The sequence below is a fragment of the Myotis nattereri genome (genome assembly GCF_964212035.1).
Source record: "Myotis nattereri genome assembly, chromosome: 12".
Taxonomy (NCBI): Eukaryota; Metazoa; Chordata; class Mammalia; order Chiroptera; family Vespertilionidae; genus Myotis; species Myotis nattereri.
Window position 1 is genome coordinate 15,782,971 of NC_138087.1, and position 22,479 is coordinate 15,805,449.

A 22,479-nucleotide genomic window follows, 5' to 3' on the forward strand; every position below is an offset into this window, starting at 1 on the left:
AAATGTAGCTATGACTCACCAAAATGCAGTATTCTTGAGACCAGGGTCGTTGTCTTTCTTCTCTGAGGCCGTAATCATAGAGCTGCATACGTATTCAATACCCAGAGCTGACTAGGGAATGAATGAGTGAAAATCAAAACTTGTGCTTCAGATCAAAATCATAACTTCTGTGTTTTTAACAGTAGGAAATATCTCTGTCTTTTGTTAGGAACCATTTGGTATTTGGTTCATCCTGACCATTGCTAGATCAAGGGTATCTTCTCCACTTATAGTTTACTGCCCTTACCTAGTAATAGGCATTTTAAAATCACATAGTGACCTGTACTATTACCTAAGTAGTAAGGGTATAAAATATTTAATGTAAAATACGAGAACAAAAAACAGATATTCATTCATTAAATGTCTCATTGCCTTTATAAAGTATGGTTTTCTTTCACATGCTGTCACAAAGTTTGAGTTTTTATTTTTATAGACCTCAAGTGCTTGAGAGAGAAAAGTAACATTCTGAATCTTTGCCTGCTATTGGCTGTGGATTTCTCTCGGCAGAAGTCGCTGGAAGGCTGAATCCTAGCCAGCTACCCTCTTCTATTTTGAAGAGGCAGACTATAGCAAAATGTGGTTGAAAATATACTATCAGGTTAACAGACATTGACTTTAAGTAAGGCCTAGAGTGAATCCCAACTCTGACACTTAACATTCATGTGATCTTGGGCCTCTTCTTATCTCTCAAGACTCAGGCCTCCCGTGCACGCACCTTATTTGGCCTCATTACTGTTGCACAGTGTTTGTCGCGCCCTGCCATGTGTATCTGGCCAACTGTCATTTGTCTTTCTTGACCCCAACATCTGATTCTCTCAGTAGAGTACCAGTCCTCTAAGGCAGGGACCAGTTCTTATTCATCTCTGTTTGTATCTCACAGAACTGGCAAGTGTATGCCTTTTGCTCTCAATTATGTGAAGACTAACTCAGATAATTCTTTGTCAATTCTGATGACTGGAAATTAAACCCTGTTCTCCCACTTGCCTTTACATAGCTGAAGTGCCATTATGGGATGGTTGAAAAGAACAGCGAGTTCTACAATGTCTAGTAAAAACGTTGTGGGCTGGAAAATATGATGTAAATTATCAGGATTGAAAATATGAGTTCTATCTCCAGCAGTGGAAATATTGCAGATGGAATTGAAATGTGACTCAAAAATGTGATTTTATAAAAATGATAGCAATTCAAAGTAGATTGAAAACTAATTGTGATAGAAAAGTTTTAAGGGTTTAAATCTATTTCCATGATTCTATGGTACTGGAATTTAGCTAGGCTTTAAATCTCAGGAAATCTCCTCCAGTATATCCTACTTGGATTAAACTGTCATCAACATCACATATATGCCATCTCTGTCTAGATTTCTAATCTAAAAGTCTTAAAATTGAAGACTAACCCCTCACAATGTTAGCTATACCTGTGAGCAAGTTTGTTCCCATCATTCCATGACTTAGTAAACTGTACCTAAAGTCTTGGATGTCAACATTCTTCTTTCTTGACACATAATTTTCGTAGTTCTGCCATGCAAGGGAAAAGTATAATAAATAGAACCACAAGTATTACAAAAAATCCATATGTAATAATTGAGGTACAAAGGGTACATTATTTCAGTTATTGGGAGTTAGACTGTAAGTATTAGAAATGTCATGGGTGTGCAGTAACTCAAAGCACTGTACATGGGCTGTAGAGTTGGCTGCTAGCAAAGCTGACACACTGGAAAGGCATCAACAAATTTCCAAGCCCAGAATCCCAACTTCTAGTAATTCTCAAATTTGTACCTAGTTCTCCTTCCCTGTTCCTGAGCGTCTTCTGGACATAGTTAATGCAAATTAGATTATCAAAGCTGATATAATGTAAGCGAAGGAAGTACAGTTATTATAATACAATGTCTGGGATACCTTATAATAACTTTTGTTCAAAACTAGAGGCCTGGTGCAGGGATTCATGCACCAGTGGGGTCCCTCGGCCTGGCCTGCAGGGATCAGTGGACCTCCGTGCCACTGCAGCCCAGCTTTACCCACCAGCTCATCGGGCTCCAGCCCGCTGTCCATGACAATCCCACACAGCGCCAAGTGGCAGGCAGCTGGGGAGGAGCCCAAGCCCAGGCCAGGCGCTGTGCTGCTCCTGCTCATCCCGGCCCCACTGCGCCTGTGCTGCCGCTGCTTGGTAGGCTCACTGCTGCTCCACTACAGTCCCCACGTGCCTGTCCTAGGGCAACCGGCGCGCCCATGACCACACAGCTGCCACTCGTCATCACAGCCTGGTTCCTTGTGCGGCACTGGAGAAGTGGCTGCGGGCTCACGCCCAATCAGTCTAGATGCCTGGACTGGGAACCATGAGCTTGGTGCCCGTTGGTCAGCTGAATAGCGCTCCTGCTGTGGGAGCCCACTGACCACCAAGGGGCAGCTCCGGCATTGAGTGTCTGCCCCCTGGTGGTCAGTGCACATCATAGCTACTGGTCAACGGGTCGACCAGTCGCTTAGGCTTTGATATATATAGATTAATGTTTGTTTCCCAGTGTGAGCCGGCAGCACAATGAACACATGCTTCCCCAGCAGGAAGGGAAGTGTTTTATCCATCCGTTCCTTCATCAAATAGAACACTTAATTAAGCCAGAACCTTCTGAAATACATGATTAGAAGACCTTAAAAAAAAAAACTATCCTGAAAGGGATGGTAAATTATAGTTTGATCTCATTTGTCCTAAATACTGTTCATCATTCACCCATGAGTTATAGCCGATTCTTCCTTGTGAGATATGCCGCATGACTAGTTCTCGACAATCTGTTGGATTTACTAAGAAAGAACCACATCTTGGAAATGACTGTTTCAAATGGTCTCCTAATAATCAGAAGGTAAATGCATTAAGCATCTTTCTCACTGCCAAGTCTTATATCCCACCCGGTGAGCCAGTGGCTGGCCTCTGCGTCTGGCATGCTTTGTGAGATGTAATGAAGAGCAGGATTTAAGCGGAACTCTGGGACAGGACTTTGAAGTTCCCCCAGATATGTTGGTTATACAGATCAATAGCAAATTCAGCATGCCTTTTCCACAGGCATGTTGTTTCTTGTCTGGAAACTGTTACAGGTTCAAGCAAGTGTTTTTCACATGCTACTAGTAAGCCCCATGACTGTGGTTCGAATATACCAGGGAGGCACTTACAATGTAAGTTTAGAAACAAATCTGTCACAAATCAGAATCAAGTGATGCTAGATGTATAGATGTGAATGCAAATATCTGCCATATCTGCCTTCACATAGGAACAAAGTGTATTATTTATGACATCACTCTCCCCTGTATTAGGTTCTTTCCACATTGCTATATTTCCCCTGCCAGACTATAAACATCCTAAGGTTGGCACTGGTTCTTTCCTATTGAGCAGTCATCATTCCTATAAGAGTGCCTGGCAAATGGGAATCCTTTGCTGATGATTGAATGAGTTTTTATAAATGTCTGGCACCTAATAGTCCCTTAACTTGTTCTTATAAATAACTGAATTAATGAAATTATAAAAGAATGGGTAGTGAAATGTTTTAAAAGTCACAAATGTGACTTTTAATGGCTAAAAGAAAATAATATACTCTTCATATTTACTTTAGAAATCAATTACAGTGGAAATTCTTATTCTAATATTGCATTTGACACATTGGAAGTAAAATTTCTTGCCAATATTTCCAAATTGCACACTCTATTAATTTTTTACAATAAAATGATCTGCTGGCAAAGACTGACATTTATAGTATATTTTGTGTTAATTCCACCTTATTCTGCCCATACCTCCACTGTCACCTAATCTTTTTTTTTTTTTTTTTTTTTTGTAATTCTCACCATGGTTGAAAAGAAATTAAAGCAGCTACTTTTAACAGTTTGCAGGATATTTAATAAATTCTTTAAAAGGACTATTACAATAATTATAATAAACATCATATTGTTTCTGTTACTGTTATTAATGAGGGAGAGGGGAAATCCGTGCTATAGTTGTTACGTAGGAAAACCTAACTATCCTAATCTGATTCAATTCAAGGTTTGACTATCCCAGAGAAGATTCCAACACTGGCTGAGTGGCTTGTAGGGAAACTTGCATTTTGAGTTTTCTGATCAAAAAGTCAGTACAGAAAGCTGGGCAGTGGTCTCATTTACCCACTAATCATTGCTTGCCTTGTGCAGGAAGAATGAGTCATTCTTTCATTCTTTGTGGAATGGACAAGAGCACCAGGTCTATTTATTTACTCCTGGGCACATAAGGACCTGCCCCCCAAAACATTACCAGCTCTTCAGGTCACCTTGACATCTGACAACTTTCAGGTGTTTTACCTCCACTCTCAGTCCTCCACAATGAAGAAGAGCAAAGAGATGTTGTCTTCTTTTTTAAAAACTACTTTATTGAAATATGATTGGCATGCAAGAAAGCTGTATATTCTAAATGTATACCACTTGATGAGTTTGAGGATAAGTATACACTCATTAAGCCATCACCACCATCAAGGCCGTACACATAAGGGATGTTCTCTTAATTAGCATTAAACTTGAAGTACAAATTTATAAAGAAAATCACACAAAAATGATCTTGCAGTTATCTAGTAATTTCAACAGTAGTTCGAAGTGTTTATTTGTAAGCCTTAATTTCACAGCGTTCTAACATTATTTGGTTTCTTTGCATGTTTGTGTCCTTATATAACCCTACATTTATATTTGTTATAGTCATTAAGACACCAAATTGTATTTTAGAACATTAATTTAAATTCCTTAGTTATACTGATACCTCCTTGTGGGCACTGTTGCAACTGATTTACAGTGTAGTCCGGTACCTAATAAAGCGTTAAACATTTGGTATCTCCCCAATAAATGTTTGCTGAATTAATGAATGAGAGCTTTCTACACACTACTTTTGCATCATCTTCAGATGCCCATTCTTTGACTATCACCATATCTTCAAGTAACTTTGAAATTCTGGTTATCACTCCATTTAACTTTCATTTGAAAATCACCCAGAAAAATATTTATTAATATCTACTATGTCGTAACATAGAGTTGTGCTTCTCAGGCCTGTTATATTCCCTTCATTGTCCTGAAAAAAATTCGATCTAGTTGCAGAGACAAGACAAAACCTCATAAAGAACTAAATTAAATAGTGATGGGGTAAATGATTAAGAGTGAAATGAACATCATAAATGATATGAATATAGTGTGTTCTATGATTATGCCAACACCGGTCCATTCCAGATTTATACCAGGACAAGCCTCAGCTCGTTGGGGCGACTGCCAGAATTGGTGTGTTGGAAACACTGCTTCCTGAGAGAATACAGTCTAAACACAAAGAACCAGCAGGCAAACCTGACCTGATAACTAAGTCTTAGTCATCAGAGGGAGGCGTGATATGATGAGCTTCTTGAATGTGTCCCTAACATTTCCTTTCACCACTGACTCATATGAGAATTTTAGGGAGAAGGAGAGAACTATGACATAGAACTGAAAATTACTCTGTAAGATATTCATATTCATGAGACATTACTCTCATATCTGTAATATACTGGGCACAAAGTTTGTGCCCTTAAAAGAGGAGAACAAAACGAGATGGAGATATTGTCTTCACTTTGCCTCAGAAATACTGTTCAGTTTGGGAAACTGGAGGGTGCAGTTACTCACTGGGTAATCTGATCCCCACACAGGGAGTGTCTGGAAGAATCCCAGGTGTCATGCAAAGGCATCAGTACCCAGTGGAAGTAATAGTACCTAACTGGAATGTCAGTGTTATGGAAAAAGAGAGAGGAAGGGGCAGAAGAGAGGAGCAGGGGCTAGACATATCTTTGAGTCTATGTTGACTCTGGTGATAACTGAAAATACCAGGAGCGCACTCAGCAGTGGGAATTAGCAAGTGACAGGTTCCATCCATAATAAACATTTGGAAGAAAGTGAGGTAACTGAGCCATGGAGCAATCTGGGAAAGGCTTATGAAGCAGGAAGAACTGGATCTGGATCAATAAGAGATAAAGTAGTGGAGGCAATGGTATTAAAAGACAAAGCTGAGGACCCAAACTGTGTGGGTCAGTGGTTGAGTGTTGACCTATGAACCAGGATTTCACGGTTCTATTCCCAGTTAGGGCACATGCCCAGCTTGTGGGCTTGATCCCTAGTGTGAGGTATGCAGGAGGCTGCCAGTCAGTGATTCTCTCTCTCATCACTGATATTTCTCTCTCTCTCCTTCTCCCTTCCTCTCTGAAATCAATAAAAATATTTAAAAATCCTATATAATAAAACCCTAATATGCAAATCAACTGAAAAACCAGCAGAATGACCGAACACTATGATGTGCTCTGACCACCAGGGGGCAGACGCTCAATGCAGAAGCTGCCCCCTGGTGGTCAGTGTGCTCCCACAGGGGGAGCGCTGCAAGGCAGAAGCCTAGCCCATGGCTGGCAAGTGCAGCGGCGATAAGGAGTGAGGGGTCCCGGACTGCGACTGCCCCGGAACTGCGAGAGGGATATCTGACTGCCAGCTTAGGCCCGATCCCCAGCGAGGATGATAAGCAACTGAATTAGAAATAAATAACAGGGCCAAAATCAGAGAAGCCTATAACTTCATCACCTCCACTATCCAAAATCAGTAGGCTCTTGATATGAAGATTACAGAATTTCTCAGAGGATGACATTCTCTTGATCCATAGCCATACAGTAAGCACTTAACATATTTTATCATTAATGTTCAAAAGCCCTACTATCATTATGTTTATCTTCTATAAATCAAAATTGAGGCTCAGAGAGTTTAAGTTCCTGGCCCATCCGGTCACAGAGATTGAGTCAGGATTCGAGGCCACATTTTGTGTAGGGTGTATGGTTGTTTTATATAACACTACAGTTTTTCTACTTTTGCTCTGTTCAACTGCCTGATCTCACTGGGGTCAGGTTGGCCTTGCATTTTCTCCACTTTGGCCTGATTTCTTACATAACAGAATGGTGACTACATATTGCATAAAGATAGAAAAAAAAAAAAACACTAATGGTAGATCTCTCATTTTTTAAAATCAGCTCTTTTCATGATATTCACTTTACCTGATATATTTTTTAAGATACTGCTTTTGAATTTTCAGGGGTTTGTTTTTTAATTATGTCAGTGCCTAGCCATGAATCTCCCAACATCATATATAATTGAGTGGTTTGCCTTGGTATGTTAATGTTATAGAAGATAATGTGCCTGGTACTTTAACAAAAGACACATTCTTGTGCCATCACTAACCTAGAGGCAGAATTGCAGAATTTGAGTTAAAAATGACAATAAGGGAGACAGAAAATTGGTTTCATAAAGGAGCATGAAGCAGGCAAAAGAAGTACTAAAGACAGATGAGACTGAAATTAAAGGAGGCCGCCAGGAGGGTGGAACAATTAGGCTTCCCTTGGCAAACTTAGAAAACAGACTGTAGAGTGGACAAGTCCAGTGTTCTGGACTTGGAAATAGACATGACTTGGGGCTTAGGGATGAAGATACCCACACTGACAAGAAATCAATAGTCTTTCTCTACTGCTGAATGAGGAGGAACTTCTATCTGCTCCCAATACATGTGAGGACCTAACTTAATTTGTTTCAGAGACCATGTTGAAGTTGTTCTGAATACTCTTGAGATTCATCAAGGGCCTCCGCTACTGTTGCGGTGACCTACCCCAAGGAAAGATACCAGCAGGAACTGGCGGCTCTTGCTCCTGAGGTTGGTTGGGAGAAACCTGCACCTCACCAGGCGGGGCACCTGCGAGGGAGCAGGCGACCCTGCTGCCAGTTCTGATTGCTTTATGCAAAATGTACTGACTTTGCAAGAATAGCCTACAAAGGAAGGGCATTCTAATAAAAATGTGTGCAAATTTGTCTTGGAGAGCTGAAATAATTGGTAGATAAATCCAATTTGAAGAGGTAAATGAAAGAAATTTTTCAATTTACACAGCTCTTATAGCATTGTGCATGATATGGGTTTCTTCTCACTTAAACTGGGGGACTTTCCCAAGTTATGTATGAACTCAGTGAACAAATTAGAACGTGCTATCAAATATATCTTGATGTCAGTTTAACCCAAACATTAATCATACATTTTCAAATTTCCAGAAGAAAAACTTATGCTCATAAGTTGACTTTAGTTACTCTTTTAAATGGACACTCCGAATTGGGCCTCGGCATAATAAAAAGGAGGTACAATGGTGAAAGAAGAGAGAATGGTTGAAAATAAACTCGTCTCCAGGAAATATTATTTTGATACATATGGTTGAAACTAATTTTATATGCTTGGGCTACTACATACATATAGTCACATGCATTCTAAAAATATGTTCATATATACCATCCTCTGCAGTAAATATTAATTTTAGCTCCACTTTAGTTCTCGAATCTATTCATTTTTCTCCTTATCTACTCCTGGGCTTTTGTCTGGCCCCTGCTCAGTCTGTTTGCCATTAGATGGGGCTCTGTATCTGGAAGAAAGTGAAATTTCTCTTTTGTCCATTGCTCTCTAGGTAGGGGAATAAAAGCTGTGCCTTCAGATGCATTTGCTAAGGAAATTAGTGCTAACCCTGGTGTCTGGCTTATGAGCATAAACATTGTGGTGTCAGAAGAGCACAGGGCTTCTTTCAGGATTACTCTCTAAGTAGGGATGCCAGGGACCGCTCATTCAGGGGCAGCGACTTAATACTAAGGGAGACCCAAAGTTGGGGTTTATATTTCCTCCCTCCCCTTCACCTAAGAGGCTTGGTTACCAAAATACTAAGGGACAATTTTCCCTGAGTGAAGGATTCCAGAGTTTTTGTGGCTTCCCTTTTGAAGGTACATTTTAGCTCTGATCCATTTGTCAAAATAACCACTATGCTTTGCTTTTTCTATCGGCAGGATTAGGTGGTAATTAAGCCATAAAACCGTACAAATGGGATCACAACGAGCTTCATTTATTGGGGCTGCATTCAAGAGCAAAGTCACTAGTGAATATGAAATAAACATCCTTTTCCAAGGACCAAGGTCAAGGAGCAAAGGTACACGTGGTCAGCACACATGATAGGCAAGAGCCAGTTATATTGGGTGTTTGAAACAAGCTGGTTTTCTCCTCTGTGATGCATCAACTTAGAGTCCTAAGTATTTTTAACTATTTCCTACAAAGACAAAGCCAGGGGGAAATGACTGGATGGAGAAGACTATGTGGTTGAATTGTAAGAACATCACATGCATTTATAGACTGCCTAATAACTGGGGATAGGGAACAGTGTTGATGCGTCTAATGATCCTACATTAATATTTTCATGCATTCTTAGGAAAGCATATTGTTTAAGAACAACACGCATTTTTAGAATTAAAAAAAATATTGAATTAATTGGGATGACATTGGTTTGCAAAACCAAACAGGTTTGAAGTGTACAACTTACTAGAACATCGTCTGCACATTTCATTGTGTGCCCATCGCCCCAAGCAAAGTCTCTTTTGGGCCCCATTTAACCCCACCTTTGCCCCACAGGTTTAAGGTATTAATGCGCACAATGTCTGCTCATCTGTCTACTACACATGTGAACTTGGGAAAATTGGTTAGGCCCTTCTGAACCTCAGATGCCTCATCTGTGGAATAGCACCTCATGAAGTTCATAATGATTAAATGGGATGTGCATGTAAATTGTAAGCATGGTGTCTGGGGCATGGTACGCTTTCCATAGCTGTTAGGCATTACTGTTGGGAGTATAATTGCTAATTATTATTTTCCCAACGAGAGCAAATCCAACTCAGGAAGAACTGGTTGGCAGAGCCTTCAAAACATATTTGTGATCTGAAGCTCACGTACCGGCTGCTAATTTGCTTGTTTATTTCATTTGATTTTCCTCAGCTGCACAGAAGGGAGGTGGGTGGCAGAAGCTTAATTTATTTGTCCCCCTTTTTTTTGGAAAGTGTGGATTTGGCTCTCACACTATTTTGAGGCCTGGCCTGGTGGTAGCACTGGGGATACGCACACTCCAGGGAGGTGGGAGGATTGTACTGCTCTCCTGGGGACTCCAGCCTCTTTCCTTCCCCAAGTGCTGCTCGCCGGTGCTGCGCAGCCAGTGCTGCCCACCAAAGGCCTCTCCTCCCACAGACCTGGAAACAGGAGAAGCACCATGACTCACGGGCTACAACTTTTTCAGCTGTGAGATACAAGCACTGATAGGCTCCGCTCCCATGTTTCCATCACCCCACAGGCTGACTAAAGGGGAAAGGGCTCCTCCGTTTTCAAATAAAGCGCTTTCTGATGCTCAGTGAGAACAACCGAGAGCTGCGTGGAGAGGTTAGGACGTTGTTCCCGTTTCCTTGCGGAGTCGGGGGGAAGGAGGAGCTGGGGGACGCCGGGGTATCTTCACATCCTTCCAGGTATGGCATTTGAAGTACTTGCACATCTTTCCTTACCAACGACCAGAGGCCCTGCTTTCCAGCATTTCACCCACGGTACTTTGCACGTTTCTCTGGCAGCACTTCTCTCATCGTGTTATCCTTTGTCGTGGCGGTTGTTTTGGGCCTGTCTTCTGTGGACTGCGTGCTTGACTGAGGGCAAGTCTTCTGCCTTTTTAATCACTGGGTCTCCAGCCCTGAGCTCAGGGCCTGGTAGACAGTCATGTTTAAAAGGCAATTGTTGGCTACGTGGATAGATGGGTTGGTGAGGGGGTGATGAATGGCGACACTGATACCATTGGGAAACAGAAAACACTGCAGCACAGCGGGCTGTGGTGCACATGGAAATACTGGGTAATTACCAGATGGACGTTTGATGGGAGGAACTGGTCATTGAAAAGACAGTTCTGAAGCCCAGAAAACATCCTTTGCTGTCAAGCTTAAGGTCATAATATTAAGCGTGAGAGCAGCTACTTTGTCCATAAACCTCTAAGTTTATTGGGGAGAATTTAGAAGGAAAAGGAAAAGTGTCCTTACAATGACAGACACGCCATTTCAAATGAACATTAAAGCCACTTTTATTTATTTAAAGGTATGGTATAGTGAATCTGTAGGGGACTTACACAGACTGAAAGCTTAGTGTTTTATTGAGAAAAAGGGATAGAAGTTCATCCCTGCACTCACTGAAAGAGTGTTTTTTAAAGACCTGCTTTGTGCTGCATACAATGCACTGAGAGGTGAAGTGAGCCACATCTTAGTGCTCTGGGTCTTCACAATTAAATCAAGAAGCAGACACGAACTAAGTAATTGTAACAGTAGGAAAATAGCGGTATGATCATGGCCCTGCGAAAAGGCAAGAGAGAGACTTGCTTAACCTTGCTCAGAAAAATCTGGAAAGGAGCAACAGGTGACATCTGAGCTGGAACTCGAAGGAAAGATGGGAAAAAGACAGTGCACATGTAAAGAGACAGACAACCTGGGGAGAGCATGGTGCATTCTGGGGATTGCAAGTACATCTGTATACCACTACATTGGGCTGTATGAGGGGAGTGAGGAGTGGCGATCAGAAAGACTGGTGGAGAAAATCACTCAGGATGTGTTCACCAAACTAGGATTCAAAACATATCCCGCCCTGGGCAGTGTGTGTCCTTGATTGGAGCTCCATCCTGTACACCAGAGGTGGCAGGTTCGATTACTGGCTAGGGCACACGCCCAGGTTGCTGCTTCAATCCCCAGTCTGGCTCATATGAGAAGCAACTCATCCATGTTTCTCATATCAATGATTCTCTCTCTCTCTCTCTCTCTCTCTCTCTCTCTCTCTCTCTCTCTCTCTCATCTCTCAGAAAACATATCCTCAAGTGAGGATTAAAAAGTGGATCCCTCCATGTAGATTATAAAAAACTGAAGAATATTGTAATCAGTGCTAATTGCTTTTCCAAATATTGACCTGTAATGCCTAAAGAGTGTATGTAGTTCTGTTTTGCCAAGTGGGGAAATGTGTGTTCAGTGGTTATGTAGTCTTGACCTTATGTACTTTTAATTAATTTGGTAAAGGTAATTGATTTAAAAACATAACAATGTGATTTCACTCTACCCTTGTGTCAATTCTACAAATCAGGAAAACATCCTAGAAAAGTCTATCACTATAGTTTAATTTTAGGCAACATGGAGAATCTTATTATTTTCAACGTGGACTCATTGATAAGGTCAGGAATAAAATCTAAGACCACCGGTTTCTTGACCTTGACTTTCTTATGGGTCCACTCCTGCCAATGGAAGGTGGCTATGCTATACAAACGCTGCTCTAAAACTTTGTGTGACCAAGTGTTCTGCATGCCTTTAAGCATCTGTCTGATTCTATTTTTTTATGTCTTACTTCAGATAACTTTAAAGATTGAGCTTTATGTAATTCACTTAAAATTTGATTTATCCTTAGTCAAATAATTGATTAACCAGATACCATCCTCTTTAAAATTGTCAGTGCATTAGAGCAATTACTCTTAAAAAATCAAGAGCCCATCTTCAAACTGCCTGGATCTGTTAGATATTTCTTTGACCTGCATTTTTAGAGCGCCCTATGCAAAGCACTATGAGTTCGTGAGTTTGTGAGTAGGTCTTGTGAGAATAGTGAGTTTGTACGGGGTGGTGATATGCACAAATGACACTAATGTTGGGGAATACTCATGGTGGATGACATTAGTCAGTGCTTTTTATAATACTAGCACATTTAGTCCTCGTGTACAAAGTGGGTACCTTTTCAAATCCCCATTCTATCAATGAGAAAACAGAGACTCATAGAGAGATCAGATTAATAAGTAACTTGCTGCGATGAGGAGCCTGGAAGTAGAGGAGCCAGGACTTGTGTTAACTCGGTCTATAGCCTGTGCTCTTAGACACAGCAAGACTCCTGCCCTAGAAGGAAACCAGTGCCTCCCTAGCGTATAGCCAGAGGACAATTCATGTGGCCATTTGGCAAGAGTTCAGACCAGGAAGAGAGTTTCCGCCTGGGGTGCTTATGAAGAGTTCATATAAGAGGAGACATTGTAACTAGGCCTAAGAGGTTGGTGGAATGTTGCAGGTGGAAGTTAAGATGCCACTGAAAGCTAGAAGTTGTCATCAGCAAAGGCACGGAGGTGGAGGAGCACAAATACAGAGGACAAGGCAGAGGGCAGTTTGATGTGAGTGGGGCCCAGAATCCTTGTAAAAGGGCAGGAGGAGAGTTATTAGAAGGGAAGTTGTACCAAATTCTAGGGGACCAGTTACAAGAATTTGACACTCATTGTGGATGTGAAGGCTTGAAATTAGAATATTTATTTACTTATTTAAACAAAGGAGCAATAAGGGAAGGTGAATTGGGCAGTATGTGTAGCATTGATTAGGTGGAAAATAGGAAAGATTCGCAAGAAAGAAAAGAAAAAGGTTGATATCCAAATGAATTTAAATACTTCTGCAAGAAAAACAACGACAACAACACGAACAACAACAAAAAGGGAAATTTTAAAAGCTCAGAGACTTGTGATCCCCCTAACTCGGAAATAAAAGCTGAGTCCCTCTGGAGCCTCTACAGCAGATGAGGCTGTCAGGAAGGTACTGTCTTGCTCTCCCTACACAAACGGGACTTCTTGCGCCATCGGGAAATCTGGCAGAATAACCATTTCCCAGTTCCTCCCTGCACTCAGAAGTCATGAGTAACAGAGCCCTTTACCTTTTCCTTTGTATTTTAGTGGCAGGTTTGTACAGAGCGGCACCAGTGGTGCACTATTTTCAGATGTCTGTGGCCGTCCTGTGGTCTGGAGTAACGGTGTCTGTGCTACTCTGAGGTGGGCATTAATAACAGTCACAGCTTACTCAGCGCACCAGGCACCAGGAATGACTGGGCTGGGAGAGGATTCGCAGGCAGTAAGCAATTCTTACCTCAGTCCCTGTTGTTTCTGAAGAGGCACAAAGCAAGGACCTGGACTTAATGTTGGTTTCAGCTTTCTGGTTGGATTGCCTGTCTCTCAAGGGGCCACAGACATGCACATATCAAGAGGCGATGAGAGAGAACCCACCAGATGTACATCTGAAGAGAACTCTGAGGTTGAGAGTTCTACCTCGGCTTTATATTCATTGGACGTGGACTTGTAGGGCATCTGCCAAATATATGTTTTCTGGGGAGCTGATGTTTAAGAGATCTGAGAGGTTCTGAGTTAGCCCTGTAAGCAGCATATTTGCGTGACCTTCTCCTTCCATTGGGTGGTCACAATTCCTTGTGTCAGAAAAACCGGCAGACTTATTCTGGAAGTTGTAACCTCTGTGTAGTAATATGAGTGAGTTTATACTTTGGGTTAACGTTGTACTGTTCCAAAGGTGTGCTGCATTTAAATGACAGCCTCAGGCCAATGCCCACAGGAAATGCCCCTCCAGGGGTATTTCATCAAATGGGGCTTTTGGGTGATCTTGGTGCCTCATTTCACCCAAGAGGAAGCTTTAATAAGCTGGAACCTAGGAAGCATCTGGAAATGATACATCAGTGGTGAAAATGTGGAAGAAAGAACAGACTGGGTCTAAGTGTAATTAAACTGCATCTAGTTTTAAAACTAATGTTAAATAATTCAGTGATGGAGAATGTCTGTATGCTTCTCATCTTCAAACTCCATTGTGATCATCTCATATGCTCACCCATCTTCCATTTTAAATGTGACACTGGGTTCAATCAGTTTGTAAGGAAAAGGAATTGTAGTGAACCTAGAGGCTAAAGTCTTTAAACTTGAACAAAGGATGTTGTCAGTGACAGCCATTACTTCAAGTCCTCTCAGCGAGGTGCTCATAAGACCAAGGCTTTGGTTTGGGTCCAGATATGCCATTTCATTTACTTTTTTCTGGCCCTTTTAACATTTTTCTTTTGAAATAATCTTACACATACAGAAAGGTTTAAAGAATTATACAAAGAGTTCCTGAATCCTCTTACCCAGAATTGACTATTGTTAACATTTTGCCACATTTGCTTTGCAATTCTCTATGTACTACATATTTTTTTCGCAATTTGAAAGTAGGTTGCAAATGCATGCCCCTTTATCCTTTAGTAACTTCAGTGTGTTTTTCCTAAAAGAAGTATATTCTCTTACATAAATTTATTAAGGATCCAGTCATTGCATTTACTGTACTAGAACTCTAACAGAGTAGCTAAAGGGAGATGATTTTCAGATACAGTTTGGAAAGATGCCATGGGAGAGTTAGATTTATTGAGTGCCCTTTTATCCTCAGAAGAGGTATCTCAGTGAAGTAATGTATCAGTGTTCTCCAGAGAAACAAAGCCAATAAAAATATTATCTATTATAGGCTATATATATGCATATAGGGTATACACATAATATATTTAACATACATATATAAAATATTAATATGTAATACATGGCAATGCTGTGACCCTGATGAAAATGCCATGCGCTTTCTTAGACACTTTTGATATCACTATGCCTGGTGAGATTTAGCATGTTTGGGAAAACAAATAAGATGGGGTTTGTAGTTGAGTAGGAGGTTTTTAAATCCCTTCCAATTCATATCTACATCTATATATCTATATCTAAATCTCTATCTAAAAAGAATGGGTCCAGGTAAGTTAAAACTGTAGGGAAAGCCAGGAGACTGGAAACTTCCCCAGTTGATACTACTGTAGTGTTGAGTCTAAAATCTGTAGGGCAGGCTAGTCGGCTTGGAATTCTGCAGGCATTGATATAACAGTCTTGAGGCACGATTTCTTCTTTCCTAGGAAACCTCAATTTTTTCTCTTAAAATATTCCAACTGCTTGGATGAGGCCCACCCACATTAATGAGGGCAATCTGCTTAAAGTCAACTGATTGTAGATGGTAGTCATGTCTACAAAATAGGTTTACAGAAACACCTAGATTCATGTTTAATTAGATCATTGTCCTGGCAAAGTGAACTCAGAAAACTATCATAGTTAGACATCATCACCCATATTTTATACATGAGGAGTCCAAGACTTAGCACCAGTGTTTTTACTAAGGCCATTCACTATGCACAGCTGAGCCCAAATATCCAGTGTATCTCACTCTGAAAACCCGTGCTTCTCCCGTGGCATCTCCATTGCCAAATTTCAGCATCAGAGTATTTTGGAAGCGGTGAGTTTCCAGTCACTGATGGTATCCAAACAAGGGCTGAAGGACCAGCTAGCAAGAATGTTCCACATACAAATGGCTAAAAGATATATGAAAAGATACTTAACTTCACTAGCTATCAGGGAACTGCAAATCAAACCCTCAATGGGATGCCACCTCACACCTGTTAGAATGGCTGTTATCAACAGGACAGGTAATAGCAAGTGTCAGAGAGGTTGTAGAGACAAAGGAACCTTCATTCACTGCTGGCGGGAATGTAAACTGGTGCAGCCACTATGGAAAACAGTATGGAGGTTCCTCAAAAAATTAAGAAAAGAGTTGCCATATGGCCCAGCAACCCCTCTTCTGGGTATCTACCCCCAAATTTTGAAATCATTTATTTGCAACTATATATATACCCCTATATTTATTGCAGCATTATTCACAGTGGCCAGGAAATGGAAACAACAAAAGTGTCTTTTAATATATGGTTGAATAAATAATATGAGGTATATATACAATGGAATACTACTCAGCCATAGAAAAGATGAAATGCTGCCATTTGCAACAACATGGATGGACCTTGAGATATCATGCTAACTGAAATAAATCAGAAAAAGTCTAGAACCATATGATTTCACTCATATGTTGGATATAAAGTTGAAAGCAACAAATGCACAAACAAGAAAAACAAACAAAAACTCAGACACAGACAACAGAATGGTGGTTACCAGTGGGATGGGGGGCAGTAAAGGGTAAATGGGGGTCACATATATAGTGTTGGAAGATTTAATTTGTGGTGGTGGGAACACAATGCAATATACAGATGATGTCTCATAGAATTTTACACTGGAAAACTATATAATTTTGTTACCCAGTGTCACCTCAATTAATTTAATGGGAAAAAAAATAGTAAGACATGAAATCAAACTAAAAAAAATGCTCAAGAAATGATTCAAGTCTTAAAGCTTGAACTAGATGGTTTTTTCAAATTCCATTGGTCTTTAAGAATCTTTAGATTTTTATTTAACCCTTACCTAAGAATCTGTTTATTGATATTAGAGAGAGAGGAAACATCAATGTGAGAAAGAAACGTCGATTGGTTGCCTTTCTTTGGTGCCTCAACCAGGGATCAAACCAGCAACCCAGTCATGTGTCCTGACCAGGAATCAAACCTACAATCTTTTGGTGTATGGGATGATGCTCCAACCAACCGAGCCACCAAGCCAGGGCCTCTAGTACATTTTTAAAATGTTTTGGGCTTTCTCTTATTGGAATATAACATTTTTATGTGCAGATACATTCATGTTAAATTAGTACATCTAATCAGAATAGATAATTTGTACCCCCACACACACTTTTTTTTCTTAGGGCCTACATTATTTATAGTTTTCAAAACATCATTTCAAACTACTACTACTATTTGGCAGATCTTTAAAATGTTAATTAACAAAATTATGGAAAAGCTGTGCTGCTCAAAAACAATTATAAATGACTTTTATTTAAAGATAAGGCTGGTGGGAATGTATGAGCCATTTGTATCATACTTTTATTCCAAGGATAATTTGATGGCTCAATATTTTTTTCTTTATTTCACAGACAGGAGAAATGTTATCAGAGCCCATGGTTTACCTTGACAGTTATCCTCAACATCAGAAAAAGTTTCATCCTTTGTAGGGTATTTTAAGTAATAAATACTAATTGTAGAAGTAATTTAGTAAGCATTAGTAAGGATCAAGTACTTTGCTAAGTGATTTATAAGCATGATCTTAGTTATTCTTCATAGCAACTAAAATAGGTAAGTGTTTTTGTTGCTGGCATTTTAAGAAAAAAAGAAAAAGGCATGTGCAGGAATATTAAATAATTTTTAAAAAAGATATTAAATGTGCAAGTGGATATTTTTTTTCTAATTTTTGCTTGATATTTTAACACAGATTATATATTTTATATATAATTCAAATTGTCCTTTAAAAATCTAAGCATTCATATTTTTTTAAAATATTTTAGTGGGTTTTTTTAAAAATTTATGTTAGAGAGGGAAGGGGCGGGAGAGAGAGAGAGAGAGAGAGAGAGAGAGAGAGAGAGAGAGAGAGAGAGAGAGAGAGAGAAACTGATATGAGAGAGATACTTCAATCAGATGCCTCTGATACAGCCCTGCACGCCCTGACTGGGGATGGAACCTGCAACCTAGGTATCTGCCCTGACCAGGAATCAAACCTATGACCTTCCAGCCTTCCAGGGCATGAGATGCCACTCTAACCAACTGAGCCACACTGGCCAGGCTGAGCATTCATAGTTCAATAGTGATAGAGCAAAATAATTAAGTGCCTTGTTCATAACCACCAGCAAGATGGTTGCCAAATTAGAAAATTAATCATGAACTTTTAACACCCTGTCCAAAGTTTGCCAATTAAACTATATCTTCTAATAATAAAGCACACTGTTATGACAGCTTAACATATGAAATTTTCTCGCGCTCAGCAAATTTTAACTTTTTACTTAGCAGTCTATAATTACCATCCCTAGGCAATTGCATGATTCTCCGCTTGAATAACATGTCATCCAACATTAAGGCAGGTTATTTTTTCTCTGTGGATGTTTCTCACCAGGTAAGGAATAAAAGGTGACTATTTAGTCTAAAATAAATTTAAAAATTGAAAACTAAAGGCTTATTACTAGGAATATGGAAAGAACTATGTGTCCAGTTTTATTTTGTTTTGTTTTTTCAGACTTGCATATAGTGAAATTTTGTGGATACAAATCTCCTATGTAGCAGAGGAAATCCAAGAATAGAGGTAATGATTCAAATATTGTAAATATGATGTAAATAACATGAGCTTTCTTAGTAACTTGATGTCACCATGCCTGGTGGGATTTAAGCATGGCTGGGGGAAAAAGTAAAATGAAGTTTACCTTTGTTTGGATTTCAAAATTCCTTCCAATTCATATACTTTTAATTCTTAGTCTTCATTTTTAGGCAATTACTCTTGCCACTGTAAACAAGTATAATTCCCATTGTATAATTTACTCTATTATATAGGGACTAGAGGCCCCGTGTACAGATTTGTGCACATTGGAAGAAAATTATTTAGAAGAAATATTTTAGAGGCCGGGGAGGGACCACAGGAGGACTCCAGGTTGTGTCTGGCCCATCACGCCCAGTCCTGACTGGCCAGACCCCTGCAGCAAGCTAAACTACTGATTGGAGTGTCTGCCCCCTGGTGGTCAGTGTGCATCATGGCGACTGGTCAAGTGGTCAAACGGTTGGACACTTAGCATATTAGGCTTTTATTATATAGGATTGGATTGTATGATATTGTTACTGTTTTTACAGAGTAATCTATACTTGTACAATTCTGAAGGGTCACATAATAGAACATTTAAGCCTTAAATTTAAGGGGTGCCAATGGTAAAGCAGTCGGGTCTAGGGTATCTTGTTCCACATTTGCCTGTATGCTACTCCTACTGTGCATTACATTTTTAAACAACTAGATCTAGGCTTTCAGATGATGGAGAATTTTTGATGGTGCCACAAGGGATGTTACTCAGTTCTGCTCAGACAGGATTCAATGTGCAGGTTATTATCATGTTGCTGAACACCTAGTTGGTTTATAAAACCCCAACCATCAACTGCATTGCAGAACGTGAGACTAAACATGAACCTCAAATGAGGCATCAGTTATTTTCAAAGAAGCAAATTAATTAATTGATTGATTGATTGATTAATCCATCCACCTGTAGCAGAGTGTATAGGTATAGATCTGGCTAGAGAGAAAGAACTGCCTGGGGCAGGTCTCTTTGAATATATGTTTCTTCCACCAAGATCTAAAGGGGTGTGCCTCCGTGAGCACCACGCCCTGACGTGAGGGAGCATAACTGCCGGGGACAGCAAGGCATTTCCGCCCCTAAAGGGTGTCTCACAAGATGGAATGTCCATGCTCACCTGGGATAAGACACTGTTCTTACAATGGATCGGAATGTCCTAGACAGAGAGGCTAAGAAATCTCTAAAGTTAGTGTTTAAAGTTCTAGTTCAGGCCCATGGTGGTGTGGCTCAATTGGTGGAGCATCATCCTGTGCACTGAAAGGTCCCTGGTTCAATTCCCAGTCAAGGCACATACCCAGGTTGCGGGTTTAATACCAGGTCAGGGTGCGTAAGGGATTCTCTCTCACGTTGATGTCTTTCTCTTCTCCCTCTCCCTTCCTCTCACTCTAAAAATCAATAAAAACATATTAAAAAATAAAAGTTCTAACTCATGGTAAAGGGGGGGGTGGGTCAAATATATCATGATAGGAGGAGACTAGACTTTGGGTAGCAAGCACACAATAAAATATACAGATAATGTATTATAGAATTGTATGCTTGAAACGGACGTAGTTTTATTAACCAATGTCACCCCTATAAATGTAGTTTAAAAATGAACATACAAAAAAAGGATCCAATCAGATTTTTAAATTTACAAAAAAAAAATCAAAGCATTCTAATTCAGTCACCATTCTGGTGCAGATCAGAACAGGGTTTGGAGAAATGTAGGACAGAGAAAAACTTTAGCACATAATATACAAAAACAGAAAGAACAGAGTTAGTGTCCATAGCAATTCAGCCTACATTTCCTCAATTCCCAAGTTAAAAGAGTTTGTATATATTGAATGTATATCAACGTTGACACACCATATATATTACCATTTGATCCAACCCTGAATAGTGCATATGGTCCTTGTATTTATGATTCCTTTCACTCTTTTTTGTTGTTGTTAATCCTCACCCAAGGATATATTCCCACTGATCTTTTAGAGAGTGGATGAGGGAGGGAAAGACAGAGAGAAACATCAATGTGAGAGAAACACATCTATTGGTTGCCTCCTGCACATGCCCCTACCAGGGCCCGGGCCAGGGAGGAGCCTGCAACCAAGGTAGTGTCCTTGACCTGAATCGAACCCGGGACCCTTTGGTCTGCAGGGCCAACGCTCTATCCACTGAACCAAACTGGCTAGGGCTCCTTTCACTCTTTAGGGCAGTGAACCTATTCATTATCTGCGGAGGTTATCGCTGTCCACTCTCGGAGCTTACGGAGTCTGAACTGTTACTAAGTCAGGTCCATCCTACCTCTAGTATATGTATGGGAGTGTACTGCTCATTCTTTTATAGGAATCTGGGGCTTTTTAAAAAATGGGCTCCCACAGGAGACAATATTGCTGACATTCTGCTAAAGTTTGTAAAAAAAAAGATAGTCATCTTTTCTGCTGGGTGGTCAGTTTGTGAGATGATAGTTATGGGTGTGGAGGGGAGGGCCAACCGGCCAAGGCTTTGGATGTAGGAAAGGGAATCTTGTTCTATTCGCGCTGATAGTTGCTACATTTTGACTGACCTACCATTTTGCTTTCAGACCTTTAGATTTCTCTTGTGTCCTTTTTGACTTATTAGTCTTCCCCTTCTTGAACAATCCCCCCGGGGAGTTTTAGGACCCTCGTTTTAATCAAGTAAAAAGCCTTTTCTCTGTTTCCTTCAGTGAATCAGTCTCTCCTCTGCTCTTTCCCCCTCTCCCTCTGTCCTCTCTCTTCCTCCCTCTCCCTTCCTTCACTCTCAAAACCTTCTTCTGTTTCCCCAGTAAACCTTTAATGACTCTCAAATCCAGACAATTATTAGTAAGCAAAATGATCATTTCTTCTCACGCAGACCAGGAAGTGGATAAAAATATTTTCATGCCCTTCCTCCAGTACCCCATAGAAGAAGAAAAAGAAAATAATTCAGCTTTCAATTAAAAAAGCCTGAATGTATATCAATGTTACATAATCATGTATTTTGGTTTAAGTTAATTTCAGCGAATTCTTATTTTATCCTGATTGGGTCCCACATTTAGGAACCTTGTGGGTACTGTAAAAAAAGAAATTGTGTATATTCTCTTTCAACAATCTGGCAGATTGTTAGGATTCAGGTTCCAAGCCCTGGAGGAGCAGGTAAGCACCTGAACAAAGCTTTTTCTCATCAGGGTGTGCTATGCACTGTGCATGCACACACACTCATTCTGGAAAGGGAAGAACATTTAAATAATAAAATAAAAACAAAACCCATGCGCATTTACACAAAAGACAAATAAAGGTGGTGTGGGACCAATCCTCCTGTGATTTTCTTGCCCTAAGACTTGCATTTCTTAACTTATGAAATATTCACTGCACTGTTTGAAACGTTAAAGCAATGCATGCCTAGACTTCCAGGCTTCAGAATAAAAAGCAATTCCTCTTGGATATGATTTATACACATTGTAGAAGCTTTGGTATGGTTGGCAAGTCAGTGAACATACAGATGAGAAGGGGGAAGATAATACCCCAGTGACTGTCAGAGATGTTTCGTGTTGTAGTTCACAGCTTCCATAGAGCTATGGAATTCAGATTTATTCCTAAACCTCTCTGAAAATGGTCTCTGCTGATATAGTTGTTAATCTCAACAGACTGAGAAAAAAAACCTTAGA

The 22,479-nt window shown here is 40.2% G+C and overlaps 1 protein-coding gene across 4 annotated transcripts in view; it reads left to right on the forward strand.

Annotated features, from left to right (window-relative positions):
• The window catches only part of LINGO2 (leucine rich repeat and Ig domain containing 2), a 1,194,892-nt gene that overhangs the window by 885,265 nt on the left and 287,148 nt on the right, over positions 1 to 22,479 (forward strand). For 2 of the 4 annotated variants that reach the window (XM_081104245.1, XM_081104243.1), the window contains exon 8: positions 18,740 to 18,805. The exons of the other annotated variants lie outside the window; for them this stretch is intronic. The gene's annotated coding sequence lies outside the window, so the exon portion shown is untranslated. The remainder of the gene's footprint in view (positions 1 to 18,739; positions 18,806 to 22,479) is intronic. 4 annotated transcript variants of the gene reach the window in all.